Source organism: Dioscorea cayenensis, chromosome 16 (assembly GCF_009730915.1).
Source record: "Dioscorea cayenensis subsp. rotundata cultivar TDr96_F1 chromosome 16, TDr96_F1_v2_PseudoChromosome.rev07_lg8_w22 25.fasta, whole genome shotgun sequence".
NCBI lineage: Eukaryota > Viridiplantae > Streptophyta > Magnoliopsida > Dioscoreales > Dioscoreaceae > Dioscorea > Dioscorea cayenensis.
Genome location: NC_052486.1, coordinates 11324946 through 11345199, shown reverse-complemented (window position 1 = coordinate 11345199; position 20254 = coordinate 11324946). Strand labels below are relative to the sequence as shown.

At 44.7% G+C, this 20254-nt stretch overlaps 1 non-coding gene and 1 pseudogene across 1 annotated transcript; one reads left to right on the top strand and one right to left on the bottom strand.

The window, feature by feature from the left end:
• The first annotated feature begins 3984 nt into the window (after positions 1 to 3984).
• LOC120279748 lies at positions 3985 to 4091 on the top strand. The gene has a single exon (XR_005542051.1). It is a non-coding gene; the product is annotated as a small nucleolar RNA R71 (small nucleolar RNA).
• A 13551-nt stretch (positions 4092 to 17642) lies between these two features.
• Positions 17643 to 18898, bottom strand: LOC120278511 (annotated as a pseudogene).
• Between the last annotated feature and the right edge of the window lie 1356 nt (positions 18899 to 20254).

Genomic DNA, 20254 nt, shown 5'->3' with positions numbered 1-20254 from the left:
ATCGGTACGCGCTCTACCATCGAGTACAAGTACAACAGCTCCTGACGGCTCAAGACACTAGTACTATCACTGCGGCCATTCACCGACCTACTCATGATGGCGTGCAAATATCGTCATGTGCAGCTGGAAAGGCACGTGGCGTTGGACACACTGCTCATACTCGACCTTGACCACATAGTACTCGTGAAGCTCTCTCAAGGGATCAAGGTTCCGTGATAATCAGTAGGGCAACTGCGCATACTCCTCTCAGATCCGTGAATGCCTCCTCGTACAAGCCAAGTAGGACGGAAAACTGCGTAATGCTCAAGCTATGGTGGCGTCCAAATACTCTAAAATGAATGGTGTCCAAACTATTGAAGCTCGCATACGCTCTATCAAACTCGAACAAGGAGAGCATCTCCGAGCAAACTCTGGATGGTCGGTTCTCTAATCGCCGAGAATCGCCGCCAACCACCTTCTGAAACTAGATCCTCGATCTCATCGGCAAACTCATCTCCCTCCTGAAGCTCCCACAATATAGTAGTGTCTAGAAATCGAGTCTGTCCGAAACGAAGTCTCGACAAGCGCTCATAACGGACGTGATGTTCGGGAATCACAAATCTCATGCCCTCGAGCTTAGGGGATGACTCACGTGGCCTCTTATCAGCTTGCTTCTTTGACCTAGGTGCCATGATCTGCAAAATTTAAACGAAATTGATCAAACAAGTTGTTAAAACAATGTTGCAGAAATCCACATGGTCGTGTGGAATTTCCGCACGACCGTGTGGATTCACGTGGCGTGAGAACCGCACAGCCAGGCATCAACAATCCAAAAATACAACTCAATAATATTTCTAACTTCGTTCTAAACATAAATCATCGTTCCAATTGAAGAAACGAAGCATTATTAACCAGATTAATCGATAGAAACTATGAATTGATGAAGAAGATGATGAAAAAGGATTTACCGACGAGGAGGAGTAAGAAAATGAAGAGCCGGCCGGAAAACTTCGCTAAAATCCCACCAAACTGGCGCTATGGACTCGGAGAGTACTGTGAGAGTGTTTTCAAGTGAAAAGGAGTCGTGAGAGGGAGAGAAACCATCCTCTTTTAAATAGAACTCGCGACTTTTGGCGTTTTGTGCATCACACGGGCGTGTGGAAATTCCCCACGCTCGTGTGCCTCACTTCAAAAGCTCCATAGGGCCGTACGCACGCCCCTGTGCGCTCTCGGGGAAAACTCTCACTAACTTAGAATGATCTCACACGGGAGTGCGGAAAATATCCATGCCCGTGCATGCGACCCAGCGTGGGGCGCTTGCGCCCGTGCTTCCCTAGACATCCGAGAATAATATCAAGTCATCCACACGCCCGTGCGGAAATTCCACACGGGCGTGGACATTCACATGCCCAACTCCACAGGGCTGCTGCGCCCCGTGTTTTCTCGGGATGGAGGGAGCAACCTGCAGAGTTTCGCATGGGCGTGCCGAAATTACCCACGCCCGTGTGTGGTTCACAAGGTCACCCAGTGAGGCGAGTCCACTCCAGTGTTCTCGGGGAAAAACTCTACCCAACTCTGCAGAAATTCACACGCCCGTGCGGAAATAACCCACCGGCGTGCGCCAGTCGCATGGTCATCCACAGGGGTAGCCATACGCCCCTGTGCCTTCTCTGGATGAGCTCACAGTACACATACACGGGCGTGTGGAAATTCCACACACCCGTGTGTTTTCTCTGGAAGACTTAGAAAAAACCTGCAGGCTCTGCAGAAATATTCTGAACATGATTACACACTTAGAGGCTGCGCTAGTATGCAAAATTTACCAGATAAAAACATGAAATAGAACTCAAATGACGAACCTTCGCCAATTCTTCATAAAACATACGATGAATTTGAAAAACCGACAATAAAATAGCAGCACAAACATCTAAACATTAAAACACCAACACTTAACAGTTTATTCATGTAACAAACTAAACTAAAAAGTAAGAAAATAGTAAACACTTGGGTTGCCTCCCAAGAAGCGCTTGTTTAACGTCACTAAGCTTGACGTATCTTTCTTACCTCACGGGGGTTCATGAATGAAGGTTGCCCTCTTACCCATGGCTTGAAAGCCTGATGAGCAAAGTCACTTGATGGTATAGGGTGTACTATCGGGCTTCGGACCACCTAGCAATGGTTCGTCCAACTTCCTTGGCTCCTTTATGTCTCCAACAGTCTTGGAGCGTTTTTGGTTGCGTCTTCGAGCCCTCTTCATTTTTGGGAGCACCTTCTTCAATATCCCTGGGGTAGATGTTACTTCTTCAGTCGACCCAAGCATCATTACTTCTTCATTGCTCTCCTCTTGGTCGAACAAACCTTCATATGGATCCGGGTTGAACATTTCCCGCACATATTCATCAATAAGCTCAAGAAGAGTGTCTAGAAAGTATAAAGTGTCATCGAAATCAAGAGAATGCCGCATGGCTTCAGCAGAAGCGGTATGTGAGCTTGTCATCTCCAACTCTAAATGTGAGCTCTCACTCGTCCATGTTAATCAATGCTTTGGAAAGTACGCAAGAAGCGGTCTCCCAAGTATCAAGGGTACATCTGCATCCTCATCAACATCTAGCACTACAAAGTCAATGTAAAAATGTACTTGTCCACCTTAACAAGCACGTCTTCAATGATGCCTCTCGGATGTCGTGCACTGCTCGGTCCGCCAATTGTAAAAGTCATCCGAGTAGGCCTAGGCTCTCCTAAGCCTAGCTTTTTGGAAGAAAGTATATGGCATGACGTTGATACTTTTGCCCCTCGAATCCGCCAATGCCATTTCCTCACATAAGTTGCCGATGTTACACGGAATGATGAAGCTTCCCGGGTCTTTTTCCTTTTTCGGCATGTTCTTTTTGCAACACCGCCGAGTATGAAGCATCTAGCACCACTGAAGCACTCTCCTCCAATTTCCTCTTGTTGGTCAATAGGTATTTTAGGAACTTTGCGTACTTAGGCATTTGAGCAAGTGCCTCTACAAAAGGAATATTGATGTGGAATTGCTTGAACAGACTCAGGAACTTCTTATACTGTTCATCCCTTTGGTCATTCTTCAATCTAGAGGGGTAAGGGATTCTTGGCTTGGATGGTGGGGGTGCCATCTCTTTGTCTTTGTTTACTCCCTTCTCAACCTCTACAACCTCGGGTGCGTGTTCTTTCGGCTTTTCACTCAGAAGCCTTCCTTCAACCTCACGACCACTTCTCAAAGTGATCGCCTTCATATGTTCTGTAGGATTGGTTTCTGTGTTGCTTGGTAAACTTCCATGTGGCCTTTCGGAGAGAGACTTCACAATTTGCCCCACTTGATTTTCAAGGTTGTGCAAGGAGGTGGTGTGGTTGCGAAGTGTAGCCTCGACTGATTCAAACCTTGTATTTGCCGATTGAACAAATCTAGCCAAGTGCTTCTCCAAATCCGTCATTCGGGTTTCCAAGCCTGAAATTCTGTTTTCCACTTGAGGGGCTTGTTGTTGTTGTTGGAAACCCGATGGCCCCATGGTCTTCTGTGGTCCTTGATTACTCAATGAAAAGTTGGGATGATTCTTCCAACCTGAATTGTAGGTGTTGCTGTTGGGATTCCCTTAAGGTCTCATGCCATTACCTACAAAGTCAACGTTCTCAACTGAAGAAACATCACCAATGACGATTGGGCAATCGGAGGGAGCATGTCCTCCACCACAACCGATGCAATTGGTCACGGCCGCAACTCTATTTGAAGCTATAAGATCTAGCTTCTTACTCAAACTCTCCACCTTGGCCACCAATGAAGTTACCGCATCAATTTCATGGAGACTGACCACCTTTTTCTTCTCCCTAGCGTTCCATAAGTAGCTATTTAACCCCATTTCCTCAATCAATTGACGAGCCTCATCAGGGGTCTTGCTACCTAAGGTATCTCCTGCCGCCGCATCCAAGAGTTGCCTTATACTCGGGTTCAAACCATTGTAGAAGGTTTGAACAATCATCCACTCCGGGAATCCGTGTTGCGGACACTTTCGCAGGAGTTCCTTAAACCATTCCCATGTCTCAAATAGAGACTCCAATTCCAACTGCACAAAGGATGAGATCTCATTCCTAAGCTCTGCTGATTTTCTGGGAGGGAAATAACGGGCTAGAAAGCTTCTACCATCTCCTCCCATGTAGTGATTGATGCTCTAGGTAATGAGTGTAGCTATTGCTTTGCTCTCCCCTTTAAGGAAAATCGGAAGGCTCTCAATTTAATGGCATCATCCGTCACACCATTTATCTTTAGCATGTCGCACACCTCGAGGAAGCTCTCTATATGACTATTTGGATCCTCATCGGCCAAACCGTTAAATTATGCGGACTGCTACAGCATATGGATGAATGCCGGCTTTAGCTCAAAGTTCTGAGCTGTAATCGGGAGACGCACAATACTCGATTGTGTCCCCAACACTGAAGGTCTGGCATAATCAGATAGTGTTCATTGTTGATCATTCTGTTTTGCCATGTTTTCAGATCCTTCTACTTCCAAATCAGCTAGATTATGCTATTCTTGCATAGGTTCTTTCCCTTTTCTTCTAAGTGTATGTTCAAGCTCAGGGTCTCCTTCAATCACTATTGATGGATTCCCTCGGGTCATAACCTGGAGCTGCACCAAAAAGAAAGAAAAAAGATAATCAGAATGATGATAGAATAAGAAGATATGATATAGAATGTGTGGTGAAATAGCTAAGAAAACAAAGTGCAAAGTATCTCTAAACGCCTAGCTCCCCGGCAACGGCGCCAAAAACTTAACAAGTTCCCCTTGTGTATATCCCGCAAGTGCACAGGTTTGTCGAAGTAATAATCCCGGGTGAGCGGGGTCGAATCCAAAGGGAGTAGGGAGTAAAGACACTTAATTCGATTCTTAGCTATGTGGAGTATCAACAATGATAAGTGTGATAATGATTCAATTCTCAACAATTAAAAGCAACAAGTAAGAGAGCAAAAGTAAGGAGGAGGTAAGGTAATCGATAAAGATGGGGTACTCAGATGATGCTTCACCTAGGATAATCGCTTCAAGTGCAACAACTCTCTATTATGCTTCTTACTCAATGCAATGGTGAGTCGTGGAAATCCTTACATACATAGTCCCAAATCTAAGGTCAACTATGCCTAACTCTATTCATGTCCCGGAGGAGAGATTAAATAACCTCTCAACCTCGCACTCGAATAAAGTTACAATGAGCTCTAGGGATTCCAAGTGATAAATCGCTTCCTAGTTATAAACCTAACCCTTTGGTCCAGGCGGAAGGTCCCTAGCAACAATTAAGCCCTAGATACTAAGATCCCCTCAATGCTTCACTCCATTGCACGCTGCAACTAGGCCCCAGCATGAGGTTCATCTCTTAGACCATTCACTCTATTATGGCCGCAAATAACTCAAGGAACGGAGGTAGAATCTATCACGCCGGAGGAGAAAGGGACGCCTCCCTGCACCTCCTCGACTCACCCTCTCAACCCTCTCCAACCTAGCTTTTGTCTAACGCCGTGGTGTGTCACCACTCACAAGGTTACCAACAAGAACTCTCAACCCTAGTGTCACTCTAGGGGAAATGTTCACACAATCAAGCATTCAAGGTTAGAACTCACAATAAACATCAATTTACTGAAAGCATAATAAAGAAGTTCAAAGAAACGAATACATCCTACGGTTCACAATCACCCAAGTACCCATTAGGGGTTTACCTCTCCATGGAGCTAAGTACAATCAAAGAAATCGAATGTAAAAGCAATGAATCCATAAAGAAACCCCCTCGATTGTCGTGTCGATGGTCTTGTGGAGAGTCCTCTACTCGTCGCAAGGGATCCTTTGTCCGGCCTAGGATACACCTCACCGGATCGATGCCGACGAAAGCTCTCCCAATAACCTTCTTCCAACCGACGCGCGATGTCAGAACCATAGAATCTATCCAAAACCCTAGCCAATACCCTCAAAACCATAGCCGAATACCTCTCTCAAGTTGGGGAAAAGATGAAGAAAAGAATACCAAAATCGGGCTGAATGAGCTTTAAATAGGGTTGGAATCGGGCAACTCCACGCAGTGGGACGCTACACGCTCCGTAGTGAATTTCCACACGGCGTGGATAATTTCAACATGCCCGTGTGGATTCTCTCGCTTTCTCCGATTTCTCGGTCACCGTGAACGAAGGTCTGCCATAGATTTGCTTCGAAGTGTTACTGCTACGCCTTCGACCCGAATAACTTCCCAATTCCATACTTTCATCGGGGTAACGCAAACGGGCACACCTTCACGTCGTGAATCACTTGCTTCTTCAATGATATACATGTTGGTGGAGCTCTTGTTCTTATATGCATAAGTCGGAATGCTCGAGTGTGACCGCCTTTGTGCCCCTCCAAAATGGATGTGCTCACTCGAATGCGAGGAGGTTAGGGCGACACTCTAGCATCTCACACCTGCCCCTATGTCTTCGCTTTGAACTTTAGCAAGATCTCCTCCAAAATAGGTGCATTATGATCCACATTGGCCTATTTCCTTCATACTCGGGCTCACAACCCTACCTGCATAAAAGTAACATAAAAACACACATATTAATGTAAAAACCTGAGAAAAGTAATGCTCAACATAAGGAATGAATGCTTCCCATTCATATCGCACAAGCACTTATCAGAGGTTGAGTGAGGGGAACTTACCAATGATGAGAGCTAAACAAATGACTCATTTCCATAGCGAGAGCGTACGCGAGGAGCTAATCACGATAGGCGAGCGGGTGGTCTCGATATTATCATTTTTGTATAGATATGGTTCATTTGGCAAAGTCACTAAATCTTCAACTACACAAAACAAGAAGAGTCTCTGTAGAAGGCTTTCATTTGGTATATCCTTGTCCCATCCTTTTTTTCAACCTATTGATTGGTTGCGAGCTTTAGATCTGTAGGATAGAGAAGGAGTTCCCACCTCTCATCCTTTTTCAAGGCAGCCCTCACGCATAGAGATTCCCCACTCCTTTCCCCTTGTGCCTCTTCCAATAGAGTTGGCTCCTACACTCTTTCAGGACGCTTTGGAGGTATGAGGTCTTAGAAAGGGTTCCCTTTTCCCTATTGGAGCGAGCTTCAGCTATTACTTTCCTATCCCTGACTGGCCTGATTGGACCGCTCTGCCTACTGGGCCTGGCTACCCCGCAACTTACCGCTTCAAAGCCCTATCCTTGGCTACCACTTGCTTGCTCACTGCCCTTACTGCTGCTAGCTTTCTGGTTACTGGACTACTTGCTTGTGGCTGAAGCTTGATTGGCTATGCCACTATTTTTGCTACTAGCAGGAAGGACTACATGCGTATTTCGTGCAGTGGCTTGGAAGCAAGCTACCTTGACCATCTTCCGAAGTGTAAAATAAAATACTGATTAATTAAAGGCTTCCATCACGGATCGCTTCTACATTCTGTACCCACACACTACAGCTGATTCTTCCATAACATAATGGGGCGGGGTTGCGCTGCGAGATGAGTGATGTAGGGTGCACAAGAGTACTTCACGCCACAACCATCTATTTTTATAGGTTCTACTGAACCGATGCTCGCCGCTTCATCTCGTAGAATGATTCATAGATATGCTCGTAATTAGAAGGAAGAACTCGCCATAAAAAAATCTTCCTCGTGTATCATCTGTAGCGGAACTATAAACGGGAGATAGTAGTCCAGACCGTATTGAAGAGGTTCCTGAGACACAGCATGGAAGAGTCAACATATTAAGAAGGGAGGTCCAAGAATGAAGAAGGGGTAGAATTACTGAATGAATACGAGCTACCCCTACCCAATAAGGATCGGCGGAGAGCCCATCCTTTCTTACGATCTTATCTCAACTTTACCTTACCCTCCCACCTTCCCTTTTTGCTTTGTATACTCCACTCGTTCCCTTTCTTTCAAAGGAATATTCATTTTTGGCTGATTCTCCTTTAGTATCTACTGCTTCAGATTCATCGAATTCCCTCCCCAAACCAGAAAAAGATCTCAGTTTGCATAACGAACCTATTTTTATTTAGTTTAGGAAAAACTGTTGTTTCCAGGTCGAGCGACCCTAGACAGACCTATCCCTTCTTTGGAGGAAAAGAAATTAACCTAGAAGAATTAGTCTAGGCTGAAAGCCCTTTCCACTTCCTTGGAATAGGAAGTCTTTTCCTCTGTTGTTGAATCGGTTCTAACTGAATTCCTCTTTGAGACTGGAAAAGGGACTACGGGCTACCAACAAGACTGACGAGTCCAGATGACTAATCTACAGAATTGAAGGAAACTGGAAGAACGAGAGAGTCCAGGTATACTAGGATCTAGACTCCTTCCGAGAGGCAAGTTCAGATACAGACGGTCGCTCAATCGCACCTTCCCTACCGGCTTTGTCTCTAGCCCTGTGCTTTAAAAAAGAAAGCCCTCCCATTTTGAGTCAGCAGCATAAACCCTTTCTGACATGAAGTTAAAATAGTGGAAGCCCCGAATTGCTTGCTCCATAACGTGCTTGACTTTCGGAGGACTAACCGCCTCTAATGAGACCCTTGGGGAGCTTGGGCACCAGACGGTGGAGGTACCCGTGCTCTTGGTCCTTAAGTTGACCAATAACGGGTCCTTAGTCATCTATTCGTCCATTCGAAATGACTTAATCAAGAGAGAGAGAACCCCTTTTAACGGGATCAACTATATCCACTTTAAGTCGGCCTCAGGTGAATTTCTACGCTTATCTCATCTGCTAGCTCGCCTTCTTCTTTTAAAAGTCTTTAGCATTCATCTTTATATGAATGAATTGTGCCATTAACAAAGAATCAAGGGAGAGCTTTCCTAAATCCATTTGACCAGTGCCGGGATCAAAACTACTTTTCTATATAAGTATATAAGTAAGTATAAGTAAGGCCACCTTAAAAAATTCAACAGATTCCGCCATAGCAACTCAACTCTTCAGATCCGAAATCGCCTTTCTTATCTATTTTATTTCATGCCCCCCTGAGCCTGAACTAACTCATTTATCTTTTGACTGGAACTTCTTATCCTTAATCAGTTAATCCGGAAGTTACTTCCCAAGACTAAGGATCTGCCCCGACTTCACTACACTTTCTTATAGAAGGAAATTCCCACTTGAAGGCCCTAGTACTACTGACTTTGCACCAGATTCAATTACAGCGGAATCTATGGAATGCTTGCTTAAAATAAAAATGGATTCGATTCCGAATTAACTAGTTATTCCTTCCCTTGCTTGACCTTGTCATCGCCAGGAAGAACGTCATATTCGATCTAAAGAAAGATTCTTCTTCGAAGCATGAACCAACCGCTCTTTTTCCTCAAAAACTTGCCTTGGAGTTGAAGTATTAGCTCACGCGCACTCGGACTCGGGTTATCTCGAAAAGCTCGTTGAATAAAAAAGTATACTTACTTGGCTTCTTTCACTCCTAAATAAGTTATCCGGGGACCAAAACGAAGAAAGAAGTAGAAGTAGCCTTCCTTACATCCGTTCGCCTCGTGCAATGCAATTTTGGTAAAACTAAGTATCTCGCTCGGAGTCTCTATGAGAGAATAGCTACCGATTTCCTCGGCCCTCTTCCGGGTCTCGGATAATGTTTTTGCTTAAACTATGAAATTGAAAAAGTGTATTTGAAAGTGAAATAGATACCGCCGGGTCACATAGCCTAGGGGTTACCGCAGGAAGTAAGCTTCCACCCGACTCGTGACCTTAAAGAAAAGAATAAAAAATGTTACCCGGAGTAGCAAGGACTTTACTTTACCTGATATTCATTCAAAAATAAGTTTCACCATTAACTAGCTAACTAGATGGGATGTCAACAGCGGGAATGCAAAATGCAAGACCTGACTCGGGTTCAGCAAATAAGCAAAGAACCTTCTTTCTATTCGAGCTTTTCAGAACTCACTATAAAGAATGGATCTTTCTCCTCGTGAAGGCTATTGGGATCGATCCCTTCAACCCTGTTTGGCATGGAAGGTCGCAAGATAAAACAAAAACAAAAACTCTTATTGTTAGCAGCTTTTTCAAGCTCCCCGAGGTAAGGAAGTCAAGCAAACCAATAGCATTTGTACCTACTATGCCTTTCACCGGGTGAGCAAAAAGCGGTTACCTTTTGGCCTTTCTTCCTTAACACAAAGGGAAAGCATCATCCCTATAAGATTGTCGCTAAACAAAAGAAATTCTTTTTCACATTCAACCATGAAATAGAGTGCGACTTGAGCAATCAAAGCTACCCCTCTTCCACCGCCGACTATGAACAATGACGACTAATGATTCAGCCCTACTTTTATCAAAAAACCCTATTTTAGAGCTTAAAATCAAATTCATTCTATCACTATTATGAATAATAGTTGAAAGAAGTCATGCTCGACCTATTCTAGAAATAAGAGATGCCAAATCGTTTTTCCCATATCTTATTTAAGAACCTTTCCTTGCTTCGTCGAATGAAGAAGCCTCTTTCTGATGAATCAGTGATGACCTGGCCTACCATGTTCCGTTGGTTTTGCTTTTTTTTTATTGGCTAGAATGTTTGTAAGAAACATTTTTTTAAGACCCCTCAATGATGTAGAGCGGGTGATACTCCCAAAGTGTCAAGACGGATTCCTACTAGGTGATTCTAGGGATATCGCCACGTACGTAACGTAGCTCCCGCTGGCCATAGTGAACCAAAGATCGTTGATCATACGTCCATTCCATTCCGTGGCCTTAAATGGATGTGAACGAATCTCCTCCACTAAAGGACCAAAAAGTCTCACTGAAGGCGATGAAGAACAATAGGGACATGAAATGACCGCCTCCTCCCGACATGGATTGGAAGGAAAAGACCCTCCCTCGTGGAGTGGATTCTCGACTGCTCCAAAGAAAGGCGACCTCTCGCACCTATTCATTGAATACCTTTTTACAGCTCCTTGCGATCTTGAATAGAGCACCTCTTTCAATTGCTCGATTGACAGGTTTAGGCGGAATAGGAGGATGGCTTTCAATTCTATATCTATAAGACAGAAGTTCTTTATAGCATTGCACATGGAAGGCCAATAAGCTAGTTATTCTCATGTTGGAATCCTTCAACGAGATTACAACGCCAAAGCAGCTTATCAATCGTTGCAATGCTCAAGCTCATAAATCAAGGTAATCAATGGCATTTTAAGCGCCTCCCACCTTTGGATCTTCAACGGGTCAGATGGGGGGACGTTACCGATCGTTTTGAATTAGAAAGATTGGCCCGGAGGACTTCGAATTCATTAGCGTAGGGTGGTTCATTCAAAAGTCTATAAAAAAGGATTGAGTTAGGAACTTTAGGCATGTCGCCAACGTTTAGCGCCCCTTCGCACTGCGATTCCAAGTCTCGCGATCACTTCATTGCTATCAAGAGGTCCACGTCCACATCAAAGTGGAAACTATCTTCCCAAACTTAGACAAAGAGGAAACATATCCATAATCGTCAATATCCCGATGTCGATATACATAAAAGCCGGGAAAAATCTGCCCTTAGTTGAAATGGGACGTAAAAGATCGCGATTTGCCACAAGTTTCAAACTTCAAAGAATGGGATGATTCAGTACGACCCCTAGAAATCGATAGTGGACGCCGGTGAGCTATCGGTCAATTCCTCCCTAGAATCCCCTAGTGGACAATCAATCCCATAGTGGGCTAGATGATCCCCTCTTGTCTTGATATTGGAAAAGGAAAAGACTCAAGATGCAAAATGGCATAGAGGTTCTACCCAACCCCTGGACCGGCCTAGGAAAGGGCACTAAGCTTCTCATCGGTGAAGTTCGGCCATTAAGAAAGAGCCCGTGAAGGTGATTGGTAGTTCAGATCATCAGGCATTCATTACCCTCTTTAAGCTAGGTCCTCAGCATGCGATCACTCGTACAAGGTTCGCAAAGCCATCTCTAGGCCAGTCAAATACACGTTTTGAAACTTGTAAGACCCTTTTCTTTATGTCTTTCTCAGTAGGGAGACCCGCCTTGGATGGACTGATCCTCAGGTGTTTGAGTGAGCAAGAAGCATAAAAAATGTTGTTTCAAGTCCATGATAGAGTATGTGGATCACATCAAGCAGGGCATAAAATGCGTTGGTCGATCGTAAGGCATGGCCATTACTTGCACAACCATCTTGTCCGATTGTATAAAAATATGCTAAGGGATGCCAGCCCTGCTGAAACATGGACCACAGGCAAAGATGTACCAGCTTCAGAATTGCATCTCGATCCGCCGACTGCTACTAAAGCTTTGATCCCTTCTTTCACTCCCGGACCGATCACACGTAGGGAAAAATATGCCTTGGCAAAGCTCACCGACAGAAGAAGTTTCCCCGCTCACCCCGACAAAAGAACCAATCGGGAAAAAGGGAAGAGAAGAGCTAAACAACTTGAGAGGTGGTACTTATCGCACCCGATTGCCCTCGCATGTACCGCCTTAAGCAAATGAACCAATGGAATGGATAAGAAGGCCTTTCTTGCAGATCGATCTTCTGCCGAGTTCCGCTCCTCAGCTCACACGATAATCGGGACAAAGAGAATGGACTTGATTCACCTTTGCCCAAAAGCCGTCCGGCAAGAATGAGAGCAAGAATTTCCACATCCAATAGGAAGTCCCCTCACCTCGCCACCTGTACATACGCTACCTTCCATTGTCTTAGCGAAGATTTCAACATACTCCTGCGTCGGGAAGTTCCTTCCTTAGCCTAGAAAAGCCGCCTTCTTCGAAACCGCCAATCCATCTTTAAGCGAGAGTCCGAAGATCTAGCCTGTAGGTTTCAATACGCAGCGAACAAATGGATCGCACAAAGACTTATATCAAAAAGCACTCGCGTGAATGTATACGATCATCAAATGTGGAGGAACTTCCACCCCTTTCATTTAGTGCTCGTCACGCAGTAACGGAAAGACTAAGCATAGGCACGCGAAGGCAATTAAAGGTGACCTCGGTCGCGACCAGTGTCATCCCAATTGGGCTTCCTTGAACGGATCGGCTTTGGGGACCACCTACCAACCGATCGATTCTGCTCGGTTTTGTTTTGAGGCAATAGATGGGTACGGGGTTAGCTTCACTTACTTTCGACCCCTTCACGTGAACCTTATTTCCAAGTATTTAGGAGACTCTTGTGAAAGCCCTTTTCATTCACACCGGCCGAAGGCCGCTCATTTCTCGCTTGACTTCTGCCGAGCTACCCAATCATTTACCCATGACTTCCATTCTCGCACCTAGCTTAGCCTTCATCCCAGCGTCCGAATCGGAACACACTCGGTATGGCAACTTTGATTGATAGACACTTTGAACTCAGAAGCGGAGATTACCAATAGCACCAATAAACCGATGTAAGGCCACTTTCAATTCTTTTCAAATTTCAGATGCAAACGAGCCATCCCACGCTCGTGACTCGGGCATGGCGTCAACAAATAACTACAATTAGACCCCTATAAACATTAAGACCATAATAATAATAATGCCTCTCATCGAAAGTAATCGAAACCGAAAAGTCTACGCTAAGAACAAGATTAACTCTGAAGGACGAACTCGTAAAAACTTCCCGACGAGGAACTAAACTAATAGAACGGTTAGGAACAAGCTTCCAAAGAACCAAAGAGACAAGAAAGATTTCTTAGTAAGAGTAAGAAAAATTAGAGTACGCATTCCCCTCGCTTCATCGAATGACGCTGTATATCTTTCGCTACCACAGCAAGACCCACAGAGCTGAAGAAGCCAATTGATATCCCAGCTTGACGCCTCCCGCCTGCCCGCACCGGTAGTTGATACCTAAAGACTTTTGAGACTAGCGCAAAGTTATGCAGACGTCATTCAGACAGCTAGCAAAGCAAGTAGCTAAGGTGCCGAAAGCAATTCAGCCCGGTCCATATAATGTTCTATGGAGGGAGGAATGAAACACACGCGCAGGGGGGACCCTAAAGCTCTTATTATGCCCATGACCCTACAAAGAGATGAAGGAATCAGGGAAAGGTGGCCTTCCCCAATTATCTGAAGCTAGGTCTTAAGCAAATGATGGCCTAAGAATGGATCTACCATTCGACTCGAAAATCGAGAAAGCGGCTCATTCTTCACTCGCCCTCGATCCGTAAAAAGACCAACGAATCGGCTTTCTTTCCACTCGACAAAATAATAAAATGCCCGATGGGGAATAAGCTCCTAGCATATTTCAGATCGACTTTCATTTTCATATTCATCAAGTCTTGCAAGATCCGAATATGAATGAGATTTCCCACGCGTCGTAGCATAAGTACTTCTACCATTGGGAATAGATATTTCACTCAAGTCATCGACTTCGTAGAAAGAGAAAGATCATACATCATCGGGCTCGAGTATCCCAAAAACAAAAACCACCAACCATGACTATAGATAGAGACCCACAGCTCACAAGCAACGAATGAAGACTATGCTTTTCTCGAAAGACTATGGTAGCATTAGTCGCTACATTTATTATGCTCAAGCAAATGGTGCAAGAGAAGCAAAGAAAGAAGGTTATGAAGAATCTGCGTGGAAAGATGGTTTTTATACCGTAGTCGCTGACTCAGGGATTGTGCCTTAGAAAGCTGCTACTCAACCCGATTGTCCATATGCCGCCAGTTGTTCAAAGCAAACTCTTAGATGGACGGTAAACCAAAAGAGATTCTTCTCGTCCAAAGGGTACCACTCCGCTTTCTTTCTATAACGGACATATGCCCTCCACATTGTCTTAGCGAAGGTTTTAACCTCTACCTACATGTCTGGGAGTTCGCCTCCCTGCTCCATTCTCTACCGCAATGTGGATGAAGTCCGTCTTCCCCGAGAGCCACCTTCACACCTTTTTGTCTTTTTCACCCCTATCATAGTCTTTCTTTCTTTTGAGAGGTTTGGCTTTGGGAAGTGGAATATGAACTTTGGGTTCCACCCACGGTTAAGAGCAGGAGTCGGCATATCAATCACCCTTTGTTTTCGCTCGTAGTTTATTTTTATCTTCCTTCCGCTGGAAGTGATCGCAGGGCTTCAAAGGAAGGTTCTTTATTTTTTATTCAGCTTGTTGAACTTCCCGGCCGCTTTGTTTCACAGTGAGTAAAGTTTGGTCTCCTATGGAGTCAGTATGGGTTGTGTCAATACATCCGAGAGAAGATGAGATCGCCAACCAAAAATCCCCCCGAGTTAAAGGCGGACGTAAGAGTGCCTAGAAAGTATGGGAAGTGGGAAAGGACTGCGCCCAAGAAAATAATAAACACTTCCTACTTTTCGAGAGCTAGCCCTTCGAGTCGAAAGAATGTACTAAATCGATAGGGAGAGGTCGTTAGGCACAAGGGGGACTGGAACCTATAAGCTATAAATAGGGCAAAAAAGAAGGCGCAGAGGACCCGTACTTCCTTGAGGATAGGGGAGATACCATCGTGAAGTAGGAAGCCTTATTTTTTTGAAACCCTGCACGTAAATCAAACCTTAACTTCAGAAGAATTAGACCGTAAATCCTGGTTCGGAAGAGGGATAGGAGGAACAAAAGGGGCGAGCCTCAAAAGTGTGATGGGAAGGCTCCAGGATTGATAAACCAGGAAAGCATCCCCCTTATGACTTGAATGTGCTTAACCCGCTATGCCAAACCAGTTGAGTGCAAGGAGGTCAGAGCAGGAGCTTTTTCGGGTAGCTCAACTAGGGCAGTGGTAGCTAACTAGCCCCACCAAAAGGAGAAGGCTACAAGGGAAACATACGTAATGAATACGGCAGTTGGAGTACCAAGCCGGCGATCGGTGTGCGTCTAGGGGCTATCATGAACTTCAAAAGTTGCTCTATGGCCTGCTCTTTCTAATGCGAAATGAGAGTTTTTTTCGAGGACAAGAGACCTTTCTCTTCTCTCGCTTAAGAGAGCCCCAAAAAGAAAAAGCCAATGAAATCTAAAGTCAAAGATGTAATAGATCCGACTTAGGAGACCAACAGTAGCGTAAGAAGAGAGCTAACTTCATTGCAAAAGCTTGATTCGAACCGGCAACTCGCTGGCTCGAAAGTCGAACAACCCTTCCTCAATTGGCAGTTTCGAGGTTAGCATAGTTGATTATAAAGCTCTTTCCGTCCTAAGCATGCATATCGTGGGCTGACATAGGACTCAATTCCGCACGATAATCATGTAAGTTTGATTGCAGAGTGGTTAGGGGTCACCAACCAATAAGGGAAATTTCGAAAGGGTAGGGCTAAGCTCTTTACTCGCTAATAAACCGGTCCATCTCTAAGAGATCGGCATCATACTCGGACTCGTGTCGAGCAAGGGCTCGAAGGGATTTTTATTATGCACGCCCACGAAGCATCTGGGCTAGTGGAAATTAGGGGTCACGAATCAGAGACCCCGAGTCCCGCCTAGATGCGAAAAAAATCCACCCAGTGGATGAGACCTCTAAGAATAAACTTCCAAAGCTTAAGCCGGGGATTTTTGAAGCAAGGAACTCTTCCTTCGTGGACTCGACCTTTGATTGAAAAAGGGTCCAATGCAATCAAAGCCTCGCCTTTTTGGCCGTCACGATCACTTTATTCGTCCCTTCGCTAGCCGCGCTTCAACCCAAAACTAACGAGCCAAAGAGGGCTAAGGAGCTGGTGTGCCCAACAATAAACCATTTTTTTCAAGAAATTTTCACTTAGACTCTCCGCCCATCCATCCATCAATCAATCGAAGTAGTATCACATCATTATCGCCACTTTTCTCTCATCTCGTGACGGCACCTTTGAAGATTGACTTTGAGCCTTTTGCCGCCTCTTTTCGGTGTCGTACCGATGTTCCTTATAAAAATAAAGAAAATTCAACGATTGGATGAAAGCCCGTCCCTGCTGGGAGCAAAAACCTATTATCCCTCATCGCCGGGCTTTTCGAATCGAAGAATAGAACCAAAATACATCTTACATAAAAGACATAAAAAATAACTAGCCTTCAATCAAAGCAGAGTAGAAGGACTTCATAGCTAAAATGGAGGATAAAAAAGGTAGATACCACCCAACTCGCTAACAACATTAGGGGGTTGAGGAGGGGGAGGGGGATGTCCGTAATGAACTACTTACACTAATTCCCTAATCACTTACTTTTAAAGTAAGGATAAGACAAATAAAAGAAAGACTCTTTTTATAAGAATATATATATATAGCACTTGTACGTCCCAAAGAAGATGGCAATGCGGAGGTGCCCTAGATGGGGTTCTAAGACTACCGGGAAAATGGTCGATTTCCCACCTTCCTTTTTCTCAGCATATCGAGAGGTTGGTGTTGTACAAGAATGAGAAAGCCATAGCGCCCTCACCTCATAAAACCTATAAGAAGTACGCTACGCTCATCACATTTTTTGTTGTCAATGAAATTCTTCCTATCTTTCTTGCATCATAGGTAAGGCAAAGCGCTTTCTTTTTAAGAAGCATCTAGTTCCATCTTTCTTTCATTAGTTAACCCACCTTTTTCTAAGAAGGATTTTAGTAATTTCGGGATCTATACTACTTGAATGGCTCTCTCATATTGAGAAATTCTCGTCTAGTGGCATTCGATCACGTAATCCCTTGACAGCCGCATAAATCACTCACAATTTTGTTTTTTTCAATTGGAAGTGGTGAATATTGTGGTTGTTTGGGCACTTATGTCGCCTTGCACCTCTATTGAGTAATGCTCTCGAGTCGCAGCATCAAGGTCTCGACCCAAATTGAGCTGAAGGCGGCCACTTCAGCGATATTGTGCCAATTTCTAGTTTTGAACTACTGCAGACTTGTTTCATAGCTTCAACTCGAAAGGTAGATCCGACGCGACGTCGATGATAAGCCAACGTTAATAGCTGGTCTAATTCCTCGATAAAAGAGCTCAATTTCTGAATAGATTTGTCCATCTATAATGGGGATCACATTGGTGGGGATATAGGCCGATACGTCTCCAGCTTGTGTTTCAATCGACGGTAAAGCAGTCGAGCTACCCGCACTGTCTGGTCCGATCGTCTTAGCGGTTCTTTTCTAAGAGACGGAATGTAAATAGAAAACATCCCTCGGAAAGCCTCACGGCCTCGTGGTCGGCGTAACAATAATGATATTTGTCGATATGCCACCGCCTCAGCTTGCTAAGATCATCATATATTATTAATGCGTATTCCATTATCGCGGAAATATTCCCCATGGCACACCTGAATATGGGGCCGTAAATTGCAGAGGAGCAGATCCCAAGCGGTGGTCGCTACAAGAATGGAATATTCCAAAGCATTCGCCTCGGAAGAATTTGAACCAATTGTGCCACAGTCGAAAGCTTTCGTCCCAATCGCTACATAGACACAATACAATGTCTCACTCTGAGAGGTGCCCCTTGAGTTCATTTGCTTTTGGTTTAATATAGTATCGATAGCTATAGCTGCTTTTTCCAGCTTTGTCTCCGTCCCCCGATTATAAGTTCTCGCTGACCACGGGCTCCATAGGAAACCAAAGCTATCCATCGCTTTTAAGCCCTGCTTTGCATAGGTTCGTGCACGATTTACGTTCAATAATCCCCTCGGGCTTTTACTCGACACGTCTCGTCATTTGTGATCACTTAGAGCCTCCTCTTCCATCAATAGGTACTCCCAACGACTCGACCACATGGCCCAACATGGCCTCTTCCCGTAGGAACATCCACAATAGATCCAAAGCATGCATTTGACAAGATCTCCTTCTTTAATAGCAGTATCACTACCAAAGACAACAATACCTACATTCTCATTCTCAAGATTCAAGGCTATTCCTTTCACATCACCGCAAATTCCACCATTTCTCCAGACTTTGAATCTCGCTCAATCCATAAAAACATGCAATCCCATCTCCAACTGAGACCACTAGACCGATCTCATCCACTTGAAAATTCATGTAAAAGTTGGTCATTCTACTTTCTAATAGAGTCATGAGTTCCGCAGCACTCGGGAGATAATTCCATACTTGAATCAAAAGAAAGAGATCATAATGCATAGGGAGAAATCCGCTTTACTAGTTTTACTAAATATAATAATTTAATTTCGAGGGAGTAAGTGGGCCTTTGCATATGTTAAGTATAGCTAAAGGCTCTATGAAGAATACGCTTTTCTCATCTATTTGATAAACGAGACCACCAACGCCACCTTGGCAACTCTGAAAAAGTGCATTAAGGCTAGTGGGCAACGAAAAGGACCTTAGACAAAGGACCCAAGACTTCATTGTTCGATCTCGCACTCATCTTTCGGGAAAGTGCTCACATCAACTAGAATTTGATGGAGCTTCTCGAAGGGTTAGAGCGCTTATGAACCGTAAAGGGGAAAAACCCATTCTCCAGTAGTGAAGTGAGCCAGACAATAAGGCAATAGGTCTCATGGCTGCGTAGCCATGCAAAGTGCTGAGTGGGAATCAATCCGTAAAAGAGTAGAAGGTCTAGGGCTCCTCAAAGAAAGTACCATATTTCTTCGCTCAAAATGGCTTTCCAAAGTTCTTGCCTTCTTTTGTTCTCGCCTCTAGCTCACTGAAAGTGGACTCGGGTAGGAGGTCCAATGGATGAATCCTCACAAGAAGAGGAAGAGCCATCATGTCAGAGTAGGGATAAACCCGCTTTAGGACTCAAGTGCCAGAGGCTCGAATGTGGCTCCACCGATTGTCCCGATGATGTGGGACTCCCGGGTTCTTGAGGAAAGCTCTTCAAGGTGCTAGTTCTCTACTCTTGAGACAAGTGTTCTTAGCTTTGAGCAGTTAGTTTACGCCTTCTTTCCTTAGTCCTAAGAATTTAAGGCTTTGTTTTGACTTGCATTTCATTTCTTTACAGAGTACTCTTGAGCTTTCAATCTCTTGCTTGAACATCTGAATGAAAAACAAAGAAAAGAAAGGAGAAGAAGAATGGGGCGATGCTCTTTCCAAAGAAGTAGTTTACAAGAAAGGTCGTGGAGATCTCAAGAAAGAAAGCTTAAGTTTGTGAGGGCACCCTTTGGTGGGATGTACCAACGCGTGATACCTAAGCTTTTGTGAGAACCCCGCAGCCGACGATGCTCGGGTCGGCCTGACTCACCTCGGCTCGTGATGAGTTTCTCAAGGTGTTGCGGATCTGCTCAAGAGGGAAAAAGCTAGCAGATTGGTCAATCGAGAAGCATAATGACTCGGAGCCGGGATCAATCCTCTCAGAATTGTTGGGGACTCCGACGGGTATTAAAAGGGTATCCTTCCTCATTCTCTTCTTTTATGTACCATCGACCTTGAATGGCGGTGGGAAGCCGTAAGCTATGGTGGACAATCGAGCCACTCATAATTTCATCTCGAGAGGCAACCAACGCACGTCGGCTGAGCGCACGCCAAGCATTCAGCCGC